Source organism: Dromiciops gliroides, chromosome 4 (genome assembly GCF_019393635.1).
Source record: "Dromiciops gliroides isolate mDroGli1 chromosome 4, mDroGli1.pri, whole genome shotgun sequence".
Classification (NCBI taxonomy): domain Eukaryota; kingdom Metazoa; phylum Chordata; class Mammalia; order Microbiotheria; family Microbiotheriidae; genus Dromiciops; species Dromiciops gliroides.
This window is the reverse complement of record NC_057864.1, coordinates 229,703,145-229,718,473: the sequence shown is the minus strand read 5'-3', so window position 1 is coordinate 229,718,473 and position 15,329 is coordinate 229,703,145.

The following is a 15,329-nucleotide window of genomic DNA, read 5'->3' as shown; positions in this document are numbered from 1 at the left end:
TTCCTTCATTATGTTGATAACTTTAGTTTGTATATAACAGTATTTTTTGGATCAAACCTTCTACTCCCACCACCCTACCACACACACATTAAATCCTCCCTTATAACAACAGTAAAAGAAGAAGAAGAAATTAAGCAAAAAAAAAAACCCCAAAACTCCAAAATATTTTCTGCATCTGATAGTGAGTTCCTTTTCTTCCATTTGTTATCCATCTCTCTGTGGAAAAAAGGAAAATATATTTTATTATCTGTTCTTTAATATCAAGACTGGTCATAAATACTGAGTCCAGTTTCCATTTAGTGTTCTTTTAATTTACATTATTGAATTAAATGTGTATATGCTTCTGTATTCCTTATATCCATAATTTCTACTGAACCATAGTATTTATTACATTTACATTATATGATTTGTCTATCAAATACCCAATTAATGACTACCTACTCTATTTTACTACCCTAAAAAGTTCTTATGTTAATTTGTTGGTATATCCATAGCCTTTCTTTACATTCTTTTTTTTCCTTGACCTTTTATGTTGAATAGTGGTATTACTAAGTCCAAGTATGTCATAACAATGGTGCAATAAGTTTTCTTATGTAGTTTTGAATGATTTTCCAGCATGTCTATTACTATGAATGTTTTATTTTTATTTTGAAATATGTTGTTGTATTTTGGCCGCTCCTTTATTGCAGAATAGATATTTATCTGAGTTCCCTATATACCTTGGATGTGACTTTTATTGGTTATCAATCAATAAATATTTATTAAGAATTAATCATGTGCCATACTTTTCTTACAAAGACGGAAGCAAAACAGTTCCTCTCCTCAAGGGGTGTAACTCTTCCCATTACAATATGGGAGGCAATATATAGAAATATACAACACAGTTATAAGGTAACAATATGCGAGGTGCTGTGACTGTGGCTCTGTATGGAAACACTAGCAAGTAGGGGAACAATGAATGTCTGTATGCAGAAGGCAGCACTTGAGAAGAATATTTAAACCATAGACTGTAAGACTCAGAGGTAAGGTGGAGTCAAGAAGGCAGAGCAAAAACTGGCATTTTTACCTAGCTTTCTCAACATACCCCCTTCTCAACAATGAAGAAAACTCATCAAACTGAATTCTGGTCAGAAAAGCCAAGCAAAAAGACATGATAAGTCATTTTACCAGAGCAGCTTAGGAAGACAGAAAAAATTATCTACACATACTGGTAGGAAGGCTGCCCAGGAGTAGAGCACAAAAGGGGCAGCACCATAGCAGGTATTAAGTGACAATAGGAAGCAACCCAACACTCAAGGATGGTAAGGGTATTCTTGGGCAGAAAAGAGAATACAGAGGACTATAATTGGGTGCAGAAACAGGTGCCATCTGGCAATGCAATCGCCTATTTATGGGTTATAGTTCCAAAACAAAGAGGAGTTTTGATCACAAGACAGTGGATGCTTTACCTGTATAAGAAACAAGGAACAAGTCCCCAAAACAGAGCTCAAATAATTTATATAGTATTGGGATTAATTGTTCTTTAAATGTTTGGTAGAATTCACTTGTGAATCCATTGGGTCCTGGAAAGACAGAGAGGAAAAAAGAGAGGAGTCTCAAACATTCCTGATGAAAAGACCAGAATTAAACAGAAAATTAAATGTTCAAATATAAGACACAAGAGAAACATAAAAAGATAAATAGAAAAGAGCAAACATAAGTTACTCAATAAGGTAAACTGCTTACATCACTAAATGGGAAGATGATACTTGTAACTCTTAGGAATTATATCACTGTTTGGATAGTTAGAAGGAGTGAACAGAAAGTGTGGTTATAAGTTGACTTTGATAGAATGATATAAAAAATTAGGGGAGGAGAAAGAGAATTGAACTGGGAGATGAGGGAAGGGAGAGGTAGAATAGAGTGAAATATTTCATGAAGAAGCACAAAAGACCTATTACATTGAAGGAAAAGAAGGAAGAATGGTGAGCATCACTTGAACCTTACTGTCATCAGACTTGGCTCAAGTTGAGCATAAAATCTATCTTACCCTATAGAGAGGTAGTAGGAAAGGGGGATAAGAAAGAAGGGACTTAATAGAAGGGAGGACAAATTGAGGGAGACAGTGGTCAGAGGTAAAACACTAATGAGGTGTTTTAACAAGGTGAAAGGAGACAGAGAGAGAAGGAGAGGAGAGGGAGAGGAGGGAGGGAGAGAGACAGAGAAAGAGAGACAGAGAGGGAGAGAAAGAGAGACAGAGAGAGAGGTAAAATAGAATGGAGTGAAAAAGTTAGTAATCATAACTGTGAATGGGATAAACTCACCCATAAAATGGAGGCCAGTAGAAGAGTGAATTTAAAACCAGAATCTACAATATGATATTTACAAGAAAGAAATTCGAAGCAGAGACACACACATATGGAATAAAGATTAAAGGCTGGAACAGAATCTACTATGCTTTAGCTGAAGTTAAAAAAAAGAAGGGGTAGCAATCACGATGTCAGATAAAGCAAAAGCAAATCTAATAAAAAAAGATACAAAGGAAAATATATCTTATTAAAACATACCATAAACAAAGAAGTAATATCAACTTAAATATATATTCACCAAATGGTCCAAATTTTTAAAGGAGGGGTTAAATGAGTTATAGGAGGAAATAGACAGTAAAACTATACTTGTGGGTACCTCATCTTTTCTATCTCAGAATTAGATACATCTAAATACACACAAAGAAAAACAAGAAATGTGTTAAGGAGGTGAATAAAATTTTAGAAAAATTAGAAATGATAGACCTCTGGAGAAAATTTAATGGAGAAAGCAAGGAGTATACTTTTTTTCTCAGTGCAACATGGTACCTACTTAAAAATTAACCATGTATTAGGGCATAAAAGCCTCACAATCAAATGCAGAAAGGCAGAAATATTAAACATATGATTTTCAGATCATGATGCAATAAAAATTAGCCATGGAAAGATAAAATAAAAATTAATTAGGAACTGAATAATCTAATCCTAAATAATGAGTACATCAAAGAAAAAATTATATAAACAAATCAATAATTTCATTAAAGAGAATGATAACATTGAAACAACATTTCAAAGTTTATTAGATGTAGTCAAATTAATACTTTGGGGAAATTTTAATTTCTACAACATCAATAAAATAGAGAAAGAGCAGATCAATGAACTGGGCATGCAACTAAAAATGCTAGAAAAAAATTTAAATCATCAATTGAACAACAAATTGGAAATTCTGAAAATCAAGAGAGACTGATAAAATTGAAAGAAAGCAATTAAGCTAATAAATAATACTAGGAGCTGGCTTTATGAAAAAAATTAATAAACTATTATTTAATTTTATTTTCAAAAGGGAAGAAGAAAACCAAATTACTAGTATCAAAAGTGAAAAGTATGAATTCACCACCAATGAAGAGGAGAGTAAAGCAATAATTCTGAGCTACTGTGTTCAGTTGTCTGCCAATAAATCTGACAACCTAAGTGAAATTGATGAATGTTTACAAAAATATAAATTGCCTAGATTAACAGAAGAGGAAAGATAAAACTTAAATAACTCCATCTGAGAAAAAGAAAATGAATAAACCACCAATGAACAAATCCTCAGGGCCAGATGGATTTACAAATGAATTCTATCAAACATCCAATACTATGTAAACTATTTGGGGAAAAAAGGCAAAGAAGGAACCTACCAAATTGCTTTTATGACACAAATATGGTGTTGATACCTAATCCAGGGAGAGCCAAAACAGAGAAAGAAAACTATAGATCAATTTCCATAATGAATGCTAATACAAAAATTTTAAATAAAATACTCACAAGAAGATTATAGCAATATGTCACCAGGATAATGCATCATGATCAGGTGGCTTTTATACCAGGAATTCAGAGCTGGTTCAATGTTAGGGAAACTATCAGCCAGCATAAATGAGCATACAAAAACAAAACTAACAGAAATCATATTATCTAAATAGATGCAGAAAATGTCATTGATGAAATATAACACGCATTCCTATTAAAAACACTAAAAAGCATAGAAATAAATGGAGCTTTCCTTCAAAAGATATATAGTATTGAGGCAGCTAGGTGGCACAGTGGATAGAGCACTGGCCCTGGAGTCAGGAGGACCTGAGTTCAAATCCGGCCTCAGACACTTAACTAGCTGTACGACCCTGGGCAAGTCACTTAACCCCAATTGCCTCACCCCCCCCCAAAAGATATATACTATCTACCTAAAACCATCAGCAAGCATTATTATTAATGGAAATAAGTGAAAACAATTCCCAATAAGTTCAGGGGTAAAGCAAAGATGTATATTATCACCACTACTATTCAATATTGTACTATAAATTTTAGCTATAGTAATAAGGAGAGGGGGAAATTGAAGAGTTGGTATGATCTAACCATTCTGGAGAGCAATTTGGAACTGTGACCAACAGACTATAAAAGCATATCTTTTTATCCCAGGAATACTACTACTAGGTCTCTATCCCAAAAAGATTAAAAAAGAAGCAGGGGTGGGGCAGCTAGGTGGCACAGTGGATAGAGCACCGGCTCTGGAGTCAGGAGGACCTGAGTTCAAATCCGACCTCAGACACTTAACAATTACTAGCTGTGTGACCCTAGGCAAGTCACTTAACCCTAATTGCCTCACCAAAAAAAAAAAAAGGAAGCAACTCTTAATTTAGTGGCAAAGAATTAGAATTGAGCCCGTCAATTGGTGAATGGCTGAACAATGATATATGATTGTTGATATTATGATATGTGGTTGTAATTATTACTGTGGTGTAAGAAATTATGAAATTTATCATGGAAAAGGGAAAAGGACCCACATGTACAAAAATATTTATAGCTGCTCTTTATGTGGTGGCAAGGAATTGGAAGTTGAGGGGATGCCCATCAATTGGGTAATGGCTGGACAAGTTGTGGTATATGAATGTAATGGAATTCTATTGTGCTGTAAGAAACGATGGGCAGGAGGAGTTCAGAGAAACCTGGAGGGTCTTGTGTGGGCTGATGATGAATGAGATGAGCAGAACCAGAAGAACATTGTACACAGTATCATCAACATTGTGTATTGATCTACTGTGATGGACTATATTCTTCTCACCAATGCAATGGTACAGAAGAGTTCCAGGGGACTCATGATGGAAGAGGATCTCCAAATCCAGGGGGAAAAAAAGAACTGTGGAGTATAGATGCTGATTGAACCATACTATTTCTTTTGTTTTTGGTGCTGTTGTTTTTCTATTTTGAGGTTTTTCCTCATTGCTCTGATTTTTCTCTTATAACATGACTAATGCAGAAATATGTTTAATATTATATATATATGTATGTATGTGTGTGTGTGTGTATATATATATATATATATATATATATATATATATATATATATATATATATATATATATATATATATATATAAAACACCTATATCTAATTACCTGCTGTCTAGGGGAAGGGGGAGGGAGGGGAGGGAGGGAGAAAAATCTGAAATTGGAAAGCTTGTATAAACAAAAGTTGAGAACTATCTTTACATGTAACTGGAAAAAAATAAAATATTTTTAAAAAAAGAAATTATGACATTCAGAAAAACCTGGATTGACTTATATGAACTGATGCAAAGTGAATTAGGCAGAACTAGAACATTGTACATAGTAACAGCAATACTGCATGATTGAAGTGACCAGCACTTCAGATCTGGGAAACGAAAAGGGGGGCAGAAGGAGAGATGAACGACAGGAGGCAGTTCTTTCTAAAAGGCAGTAAGCTCTACTCTACTGCTACTTTATTTCCCAGCTTAACAATTCTCTTATAGTAAAACAAAGCATGAGTTTGTGATAACATTTTTGAATAACAAAACCATTGATCAAATTATAATTGACAGTTACAGCATATTCCCAGGAACGGTTACAAGATAGTGAGACCACCTGGCTTCTTGTTTAATGTTACAGCCAGGAGAACTTTTCCTCTTAGCATTTTGTTATTCTGTCTTCCTCACTCCCTGTCCTTGATTCTCAGAACACTTTAACAGATCCTTAACATGCCTAAAGGTTTGGGCATAACACCGGGAAGGGGAACTTCAGAAAAGGCCTCTGGCCCTCTGAGTTCTCTACACATAATGATCTTATGACAGCTATTCTCAGCAATTCAATGATCCAAGACAATTCCAAAGGATTCATGATGAAAAATGTTATCAACGTCCATGATGGAGTCTGAATGTAGATTAAAGCATAATATTTTCACTTTCTGCATTTTTGTGTGTGATTTTTCCCCTTTGGGTCTTCTATGACAACATGACTAATTATGTTTTGCATGATTAAAATGTATAACATCAAATTGCTTACCTTCTCAAGGAGGGGGGATTTGAGGGTGGGAGAGAGAAATTTTGGAACTCCACTTTTTAACGTTAAACTTGTCTTTCCATGTAACTGGGAACAAAATAAAATATTATTTTTTAAAATAAAAAATCTTTACATTTTATATTATTACTTCTTATCTGATGGAGGCATTGTTTTCTGTTTATTCCCCTCTAATTATAAGGAAGTTAAATTTTTGGTCAAGGTTTATGACCTAAATTCTCCTTAACAATATTTCCTCCTTAGCTACCATTTATATGTTACACTTTGGTTCTCCTATTTTATATCTTTCAATTACTCTTGTGTCCTTTGGTGAGGACATTCTTTCCTCTTAGCCCTTCCTTGAATCTCTTCTATTGGGTTTATGTATAGAGTTTCTTTATTTTATCTTTTTTTTTTAGAGTTTCTTTTAATACATGGTTCTTCTTTATTGTGTTCATCATTTTCTTCTCTTTACTCATATAGCTAGCCTATTTCTAGGCTGTGGTTTTCTGTTTTGGCTAGACTCTTTTTTTTTTCTTTGGCAGGTCCTACTTGATCCAAGATGTGGTGGCTAAGATTGAGCCCCACCTTCTTCAGGAATATGTAAAGATATACATATACACACATACATATGCTCAGTTTACTGGTAATTAGATTTTGGCCTTTTTCCCTCTCTGTTACTTTCTGTTCAGTTCTGAACCTGAAATTGGCTCTGCACTTTGTAGTCACCCTCAAAGTTCTTAATCAGAAGCAGCTAGGTGGTGCAGTGAATAAAGCACCGGCCCTGGATTCAGGAGGACCTGAGTTCAAATCTGGCCTCAGACACTTAACACTTACTAGCTGTGTGACCCTGGGCAAGTCACTTAACCCCAATTGCCTCACTAAAAAAAAAAAATTCTCAATAAGATGTTTATGATTATGCCAGGAGTGAGCCTCTTACAAGACCCTAGATGCTCTATGTCCCAGTTGTCACCCTAGACTTGTTTCTTTCTATGGCTCCTGCTTTAGCTCAAATGTTTGCTGCCCCAGACATGGTCAGTCTGGCCTCTTGCTCTGAGTCAAGTTTAGCTCTGGGGTCTCTGGGTTAGGACTGGACTGCTTGGATGATAAATATTCTGGATCTTATACTGGGATGCTGGTCAAAATGGGTGCGTTCTGAGCAGGTTCTCTCTCTTGTATAGATCTCCACGGCTTGCAAAATTTGTCTTCACTATACTCTGGATTATCTCCATCTGAAATTTTCATATCCAAAATAGGAGTCCTTTTGTACTAGATGGAGAAGCTATAGTTATTTTCTTTGGGTTTTTTTTTAAACCTTTGTTTCTTCTAGAGAATTTTCAGAGCTTTCTTGAAGTTTTTGTGGACTCTTCCTAACCATGTTAGGAAATAATCCTTCCCAAGTTTTATTTTTTGACAAGGTAATTTAACCAGAGAAGTTATATGAGAATGTCGCTCATGCTATTCTCCTAGAAAAGGAAACATTTTGGATTTTTTTTAAAAAGCAACCAGATGGATTTTTAGCTAATTGAATATAAAGTGTCAAAAAGTTGTATAATGCTTTGATGTTAACTTGGCAGAAAGTCTTCACTGAATTGTCCCAGGAATCTTTGCTTGATCTGTACCACATAATAGTTTGATGAGTGTCTTTGTTGAAATAATTATCAAATTAACAGTGCTGGAAAGGATTATTGATACATTGGATGGCAGAATCAGGATACAGAAAAGTACTGACAGGGTTAGAAAATTCGTATGAACACAAGAAGATGAAGAAGAAATTAATCAATCAAAAAGCATCTGTTAGGTGCCTACTATATATCAGTCACTATGATAGGTGCTCAACAAACAAAGACCAATAATGAAACAATGGTTCATCTTAAAGTGATAAAGTATCATGTCAAGAATAAGTAAGGACACTAATTTGACTTGAGTATGGGAAAAGAAATAAAATGTGAGACCTGAAAATATAAAATGAGACTGTGACTAGCTTGTAAACAGTTTTAAAGTCTAATCAGGGCAGTTATTATTTTATCCTATGAATGATATGGAATCACTACAGTTTATTGAGTCAACTCTATACTAAAGGGAAGTCACTTTGAAATCTATGTGAAGGATAGATTAGAATGGAGAGAGACTTGAGGCAGAGAGACCAATCAGGATGCCATGAGGCCAGGGGAGAGCAAAAGCTACACTGGTTGTATAGGAAAAGAGTTGTATATAACATATGTCAATGTTAAAACAGAAAAACTTGGTAACTGATTTGATAGGTGGAGTAAGAAAGAGGGAGAAATTTACAATAATGCTGAGTTCACAAACAGTTGACTGGAAGAATGAGTATGCCTTCAACAGAAATAGCAAAGTTTGGTAGAGAGAGAGATTTTGAGGGGAAAAAAATTTAGACATCTTAGATTTGAGATACTCAGTTGACTGCTCCTAATGTGGGACTTCTTAGGGAAGAGACTAAGGTTATATATAGAGATCAGTGAGTGATCTGCCAAGAGATGATAATTAAACCAAGACCTTTAGGTCACCAAGAGAGTATATAGAGAGAAAAGGAATGAAGAAAAAATAAAAGTCTTGGGATACAATGAGTTGGTTCATGGATTCTCATCCAGGACTAGCTGGGGAACCTTGAGTAACTCATTTAACTCAGTTTAGTTTTCTGTAAAATTAAAGTGTTGGCCTCAGGACTGACTCTACAGGTTTTGCAATTATACTAACATCCCCTATAGCTGCTGGTATTTATGACATGCCTTCTACCTCTAATATTATGTGACCTATATAAGAGAATACATTATTTGAGCCCAGACTGAAACACATATACATGCTCCTGTCTCCTGTGTTATTTCTATTATATGACACTTTCTTCTTAGTACATTACTCTTCCTGCATAATTTCTCAGTTTTTAACCTGTTTTAAATTCAATTTCAGGGCATACAGCAAATACCAATCCTGATCATCAAACAGGCTAAATACTAGAAAGTGTCTAAGCTTAAATCTGAACTAGTTTTCTGATTCCAAATCCTATCATTCATTTCACTTTACTACAACACATATAAAATTAAATTATTTCTTTTCATTTCCATTTGCATGGAAAAAGAAGCAACAGAGGAAAGTTTAAATGGAATTGAAATCCCAGGGAAAGTTAACTAAGGAACATGTTACAGTGTCCTGGGGGAATATATTTTCTTTGGATCCTTTGGGGAAAGTTCAGAATCAGTTTTGGATGCTCAAATTAATTAAAGTCTAGGGACAAAGTTCTCCCAGGACCCTCCATCCAAAACTCCCAGGATTTGAGCTATGGATTAGAATGTCTCAAACACTGGCCCCTATTTAAGTCATATTTCCCTATGAAATAACATACACACCCACTGGCCCCAAGGCCAATCCATACCTTTGTTTAAGCAAAGATGGACAGCTCTTGGAACTTTAGAGCTGGAAAGGATTTACTAAATCATCTAGTCTAACTCTTTTTACTTCACCAATAAGAAAGTTTAAACCTATAGATGGGGTGTGTCTTGCCTAAGCTCACACAATGGTGGTAGCCAAGGTCCTCAATGTTTAATATATTAAACCATCTTCATCTATTTTCAACATTTGTTACATAAAGAAAGAATCCAGTACCTTCCTAGGAGTATCTCACAAGAAGCTAAAATACATGGAAAGGAATTTTAAGTATTTCAGGATTTCCAAGAGGCAAGTATGACCAAACATCATTAAAATCATGAGGTTATTGTCTCCTGAAGATATAGCCCAAAGTCTGTCTGTCTTCAGGTAATTGTGATGGCATAATGATTCTGGAAAATTGTTTGATTTTTCATTTTGATAGGGGCAAGATTGTGCAAAGGGTTTAAACCATAATTTATCAGTCTGATTTTTATGCCTGCTTTTCTCCAAAACCTCTTTGTCCTCTGTACTATGACTCCCTATTTGATGACTGTGAAAAGAGAATCACAGAGTATTGAAGCTAGGTCTCATCAAATCCAATTACCTTCTTTTATAAATTAGAAAACTAAAGTCTAGAAAGGATGTAACATATCCATGATCACACTGTTAACACAGACCTGAGAGTAAGTCCTGGCTTCCAAAATGCTTTTCACTAAACCCTGCTACCAGATGGTAATCCCATTACTCTACATCCCCGTACCAAAAGTTAATGAAGCCATCTTCAGTATCTAGAGAAATGGAGATGAGATACGGCATTCAAGGTGAAGAAAACATCAAGGAGGGGCAGCTAGGTGGTGCAGTGGATAGAGCACTGGCATAGGAGTCAGGAGGACCTGAGTTCAAATCCAGCCTCAGACACTTAACACTAGCTGTGTGACCCTGGGCAAGTCACTTAACCCCAATTGCCTCACCAAAAACAAACAAACAATTTAAGAAAATATCGAGGAAAAAAGATGCATGAGACAAATTTGGGCAATTGTGAGGAGACTAGATTGGATAGAGTATTGACTCTATTTAGGTAAGATAAAGGGAAACAGAGAAAAATTTGGAATGACAGTTTGGGATGAATTCCTGTAGATCCTTCCATCCTATACTACAGTAGTTGCATTTTATCCCAAGGACATAAGGAAGTCTTTGAGGGTTCTTGAGTAGAAAATGACATGACATCACTATGTACATTATATTGAAGGAAAAGAGGTGAATGAAGTGGGGTGGTGGAAGTAGGAATGGAAATAGATAATAGGTAGGTGTTGCAGTATCTAAAGCATTGGGTGAGGAATCAGAGACACCTGCATTGAAATCTAGCATGTGACACTTAGTGGAAGCCAGAATTTTTTTGACTCTGGAGAGTTCTAAATGCCATCTTCTGACCATCATTTCCTATGATTGCTATGTGCTTGTATGTAAACCCCACCATCACAGGTGTAATCCCATGTGATCCTGGGCAAGTAATTTAACCTGTTTGTTTCAGTTTCTTCTATAAAACAAAGATGGATAATATACCACCTACCAAGATTGTTGTGAGGATGAAATGAGATACTATTTCTAAAGCACTTAGCACAGTGACTGCCATATATTATAGCATGATGTAAGAATTATATAAATGTTAGCTACTGTTATTGTAACTAACTATTATATAAGGTAGATAGAAACATCACTTATTGAATGTGACAAGGTGAAGAAGGAAGGGTCAAAACACTGAGGTTTGGGGTCTAGATGACTGAGAGAATATTGGTATGACTAAAAGAAACAGAGATATCAAGTGCAACATTTTCTTTAGGACTGAAAGAGTATGTATGATATTGGTTTTATACATGTTGATTTGGAGCTAACAGTAGAATAGTAGAATTTAAATATCTAGCAGGAACTTGGAAAAGTGGGGTTGGAGCTTAGGAGAGAGGTCAAATGTGGAAATATAGTTCTAGAAATAATCTTCATAGGATTTAAATATAAGAAAGTGAATTAAACTGTGAAGAAATACAGTCCAAAGAAAGAAGACTTCCTAAAATGCTCTGAAAGAATCAGAAAGGAGTGAGATCTCCATTGCTGGAGGTCTTTAAACAGAGATTATTATTGCTACCCATGTGTTCATACATAACCTCTGAGATCATTTCAAATTCTAGGTTTTATGATTCTACCTGTATCCAAGTGAACACTCACCATAATTAAGTGGGAAGAGGATGCAGTCATAGAAGACTGAGAAACATCATGATTATAAACTAGTTTATTTTGGACTGAGCCTACCTTGTCTTTTGGTATTTCTGTATACAAAAAAAAAAGTTACAATGATCTATATAGGAATCACCACTGTGGTGATTTTTTGAAAAATAACTATTTAGAATATATTTTAATAATAAACATTTTTATTTATAATTTGGGGTTCCAATTTTTAGCCTTCTTATGATTATGCAAAGCATTACCATGTTTGTCATTTTGTATAAGGAAACTTAATTAAAAGAAAAATGAAAGTGAAAAATAGCATGCTTCAGTCTGTTCCATCAATATCAGTTCTTTTTTTGGAGGTAGATAGTATGTTTCATAAATAGTCCTTTGGGATTGTCTTGGATCATTGTATTGTGAATAGTCAAGTCATTCATAGTTCTTCATTAAATAATACTGCTGTCTCTCTATACAATGTTCTCTTGGTTCTGGTCACTTCACAATACATCCTTTCATACATGTATTTCCAGGCCTTTCTGAAGTCATCCTGCTTGTCATTTCTTATAGCACAATAATGTTCCATAACCATCACATACCACAGTTTGTTTAGCCATTCCCCAATTGATGGGCATTCCTTTGATTTACAATTCTTAGCAACCACAAAAAGAGCTACTATAAATATTTTTGTACAAATAGATCTTTTTCTCTTTTGAGGGGATGTCTTTGGGGTATAAACCTAGCAGTGGTGTTGCTGGATCAAACGGTATGCACAATTCTATAGCCCTTTGGGCATAGTTCCAAATTGCTCTCCAGAATGGCTGGATCTTTTCACAACTCCAACAGTGAATTAGTGTCCCAGCTTTCCCACATCCCCTGCAACATCCAATATTTTCTGTTTTTGTTATATTTGCCATTCTGATAGGTGTGAGGTGATAGCTCAGAGTTTTTTAATTTGCATTTCTCTGATGAATAATGGTCTAGAGCATTTTTTCATATGATTAAATATAACTTTGATTTCTTTGTCTGAAAATTGCCTGTTCATATCCTTTGACCATTTATCAATTGGGTAATGGCATGTATTTTTATAAATTTGATGCAGTTCTCTATATATTTGAGAAATGAGGCCTTTATCAGAGATATTTGTTTCAAAAATTCTTTCCCAGTTTTCTACTTTCCTTGTAATCTTGGTTACATTGGTTTTGTTTGTGCAAAATCTTTCTAATTTTATATAATCAAAATTATCTATTTTACATTTAATTTTATCCTCTATATCTTCTTTGGTCCTAAAGTCTTCCTCTGCCCATAAATCTGACAGATAAACAATTCCATACTCCCTTAATTTCCTTATGGTATCATCCTTTATGTGTAAATCATGTACCTATTTTGACCTTATTTTAGTATATGGTGTGAGATGTTGGTCTATACTTAGTTTCTGCCATATTGTTTTCCAGTTTTCCCTGCAGTTTTTGTCAAATAATGAGTTTTTTGTTCCAAAAGCTTAGATCTTTGGGCTTATCATGTGCTAGATTACTATAGTCATTTACTATCGTGTAATTTCTATCTATTCTATTCCACTGATATACCTCTCTGTTTCTTATCCAGTACCAGATTATTTTGATAATTACTACTTTATAATACAGTTTGAGATTTGGTACTGCTAGACCACCTTCTTTTGTATTTTTTTTCATTGATTCCCATGATATCCTTGAACTTTTATTTTTCCAGATGAATTTTGTTATTTTTTCTAGCTCTATAAAATATTTTTGATATTTTGATTAGTATAGCACAAAATAAACAAATTAACCTGGGTAGGATTGTCATTGCCTACCCATGAGCAATTAATATTTTTCCAATTGTTTAGATCTGACTTTATTTCTGTGCAAAGTGGTTTGTAGTTCTGGTCATATAGTTGCTGTGTTTGTCTTAGGAGGTTTTATATTTGCCACAGTAATTTGAAATGGAATTTCTCTTTTTATCTGTTGTTGCTGGACTTTATTGGTCACATATAGAAATGCTGATGTGGGTTTATTTTGTATCCTGCAATTTTGCTGAAGTTGTTAATAATTTCAAGTAGCTTTTAGTTGATTCTCTAGGATTTTATAAGTATAACATCATATCATCTGCAAAGAGTGATAGCTTTGTTTCCTCATTACCCATTCTAATTCCTTTAATTTCATTTTCTTCTCTTATTGCTACATTTCTTTTTTATTGTTTCATTTCTAATCCAATATTAAATAATAGAGGTGATAATGAACATTATCCCCATTACAGATAATGCTTGCTGATAAATAGCACTTTGAGGTAATCTTTTATTCTAGTGTTTTTAAAAGGAATGGGTGCTGTATTTTGTCAAATCTATTATGATAATAATATGATTTCTGTTGCTTTTGTTATTGATATGGCCAATTATGCTGACAGTTTTCCTAATATTGACTCAGCCCTGTATTCCTGGTATAAATCCCACCTGGTCATAGTATATGATCCTTGTGATATATTTCTGTAATCTTTTTGCTGGTATTTTATTTAACATTTTTGCATCAATATTAATTACCCAGATTGGTCTATAATTTTCTTTCTGTTTTTTGGCTCTTCCTGGTTTGGGTATCAGCACCATATTTGTCTCATAAAAGGAATTTGGTCAACTCCACTTATTTTTTCAAATAATTTATATAGTATTAGGATTAATTGTTCTTTAAATGTTTGGTAGAATTCACCTGTGAATCCATATGTTCCTGGGGATTTTTTCTTAGGAAGTTCATTGATGGCTTGTTCAATTTCTTTTTCTAAAAATTGGGTGATTTAAATAGTTTATTTCTTCTGCTAATCTTGATAATTTATGTTTTTGTAGATATTCACCCATTTCATTTAGATTGTCAAATTTATTGGCATATAATTGGGCAAAATAGTTCCTAATAATTGTCTTATTTTCCTCTTCATTGGTGGTGAGTTCATCCCTTTCATTTTTGGTACTAGTAATTTGGTTTTCTTTCCTTTTTTTTTTATCAAATTAACCAATAGTTTATCTACTTTATTTTTTCCCCATAAAACCACCTATTAGTTTTATTTATTAATTCAATGTTTTTCTTACTTTCAGTTTTATTAATCTTTCCTTTCAGTTTTATTAATCTTTCCTTTCAGTTTTATTAATCTTTCCTTTGATTTTCAGGATTTCCAATTTGGTGTTTCATTGGGGATTTTTAATTTGTTCATTTTCTAGTTTATTTGGTTGCATGCCCAAATCATTGATCTGGTTTTTTTCTCTGTTTTATTGATGTAAGTAGTTAGGGATATAGATTTTTCCTCTAAGAACTGCATCCCATAAATTTTGATATATTGTCTCATCATTGTAATTTTCGTTAATGAAATCAATTTAATGAAATAAAAAATTGTT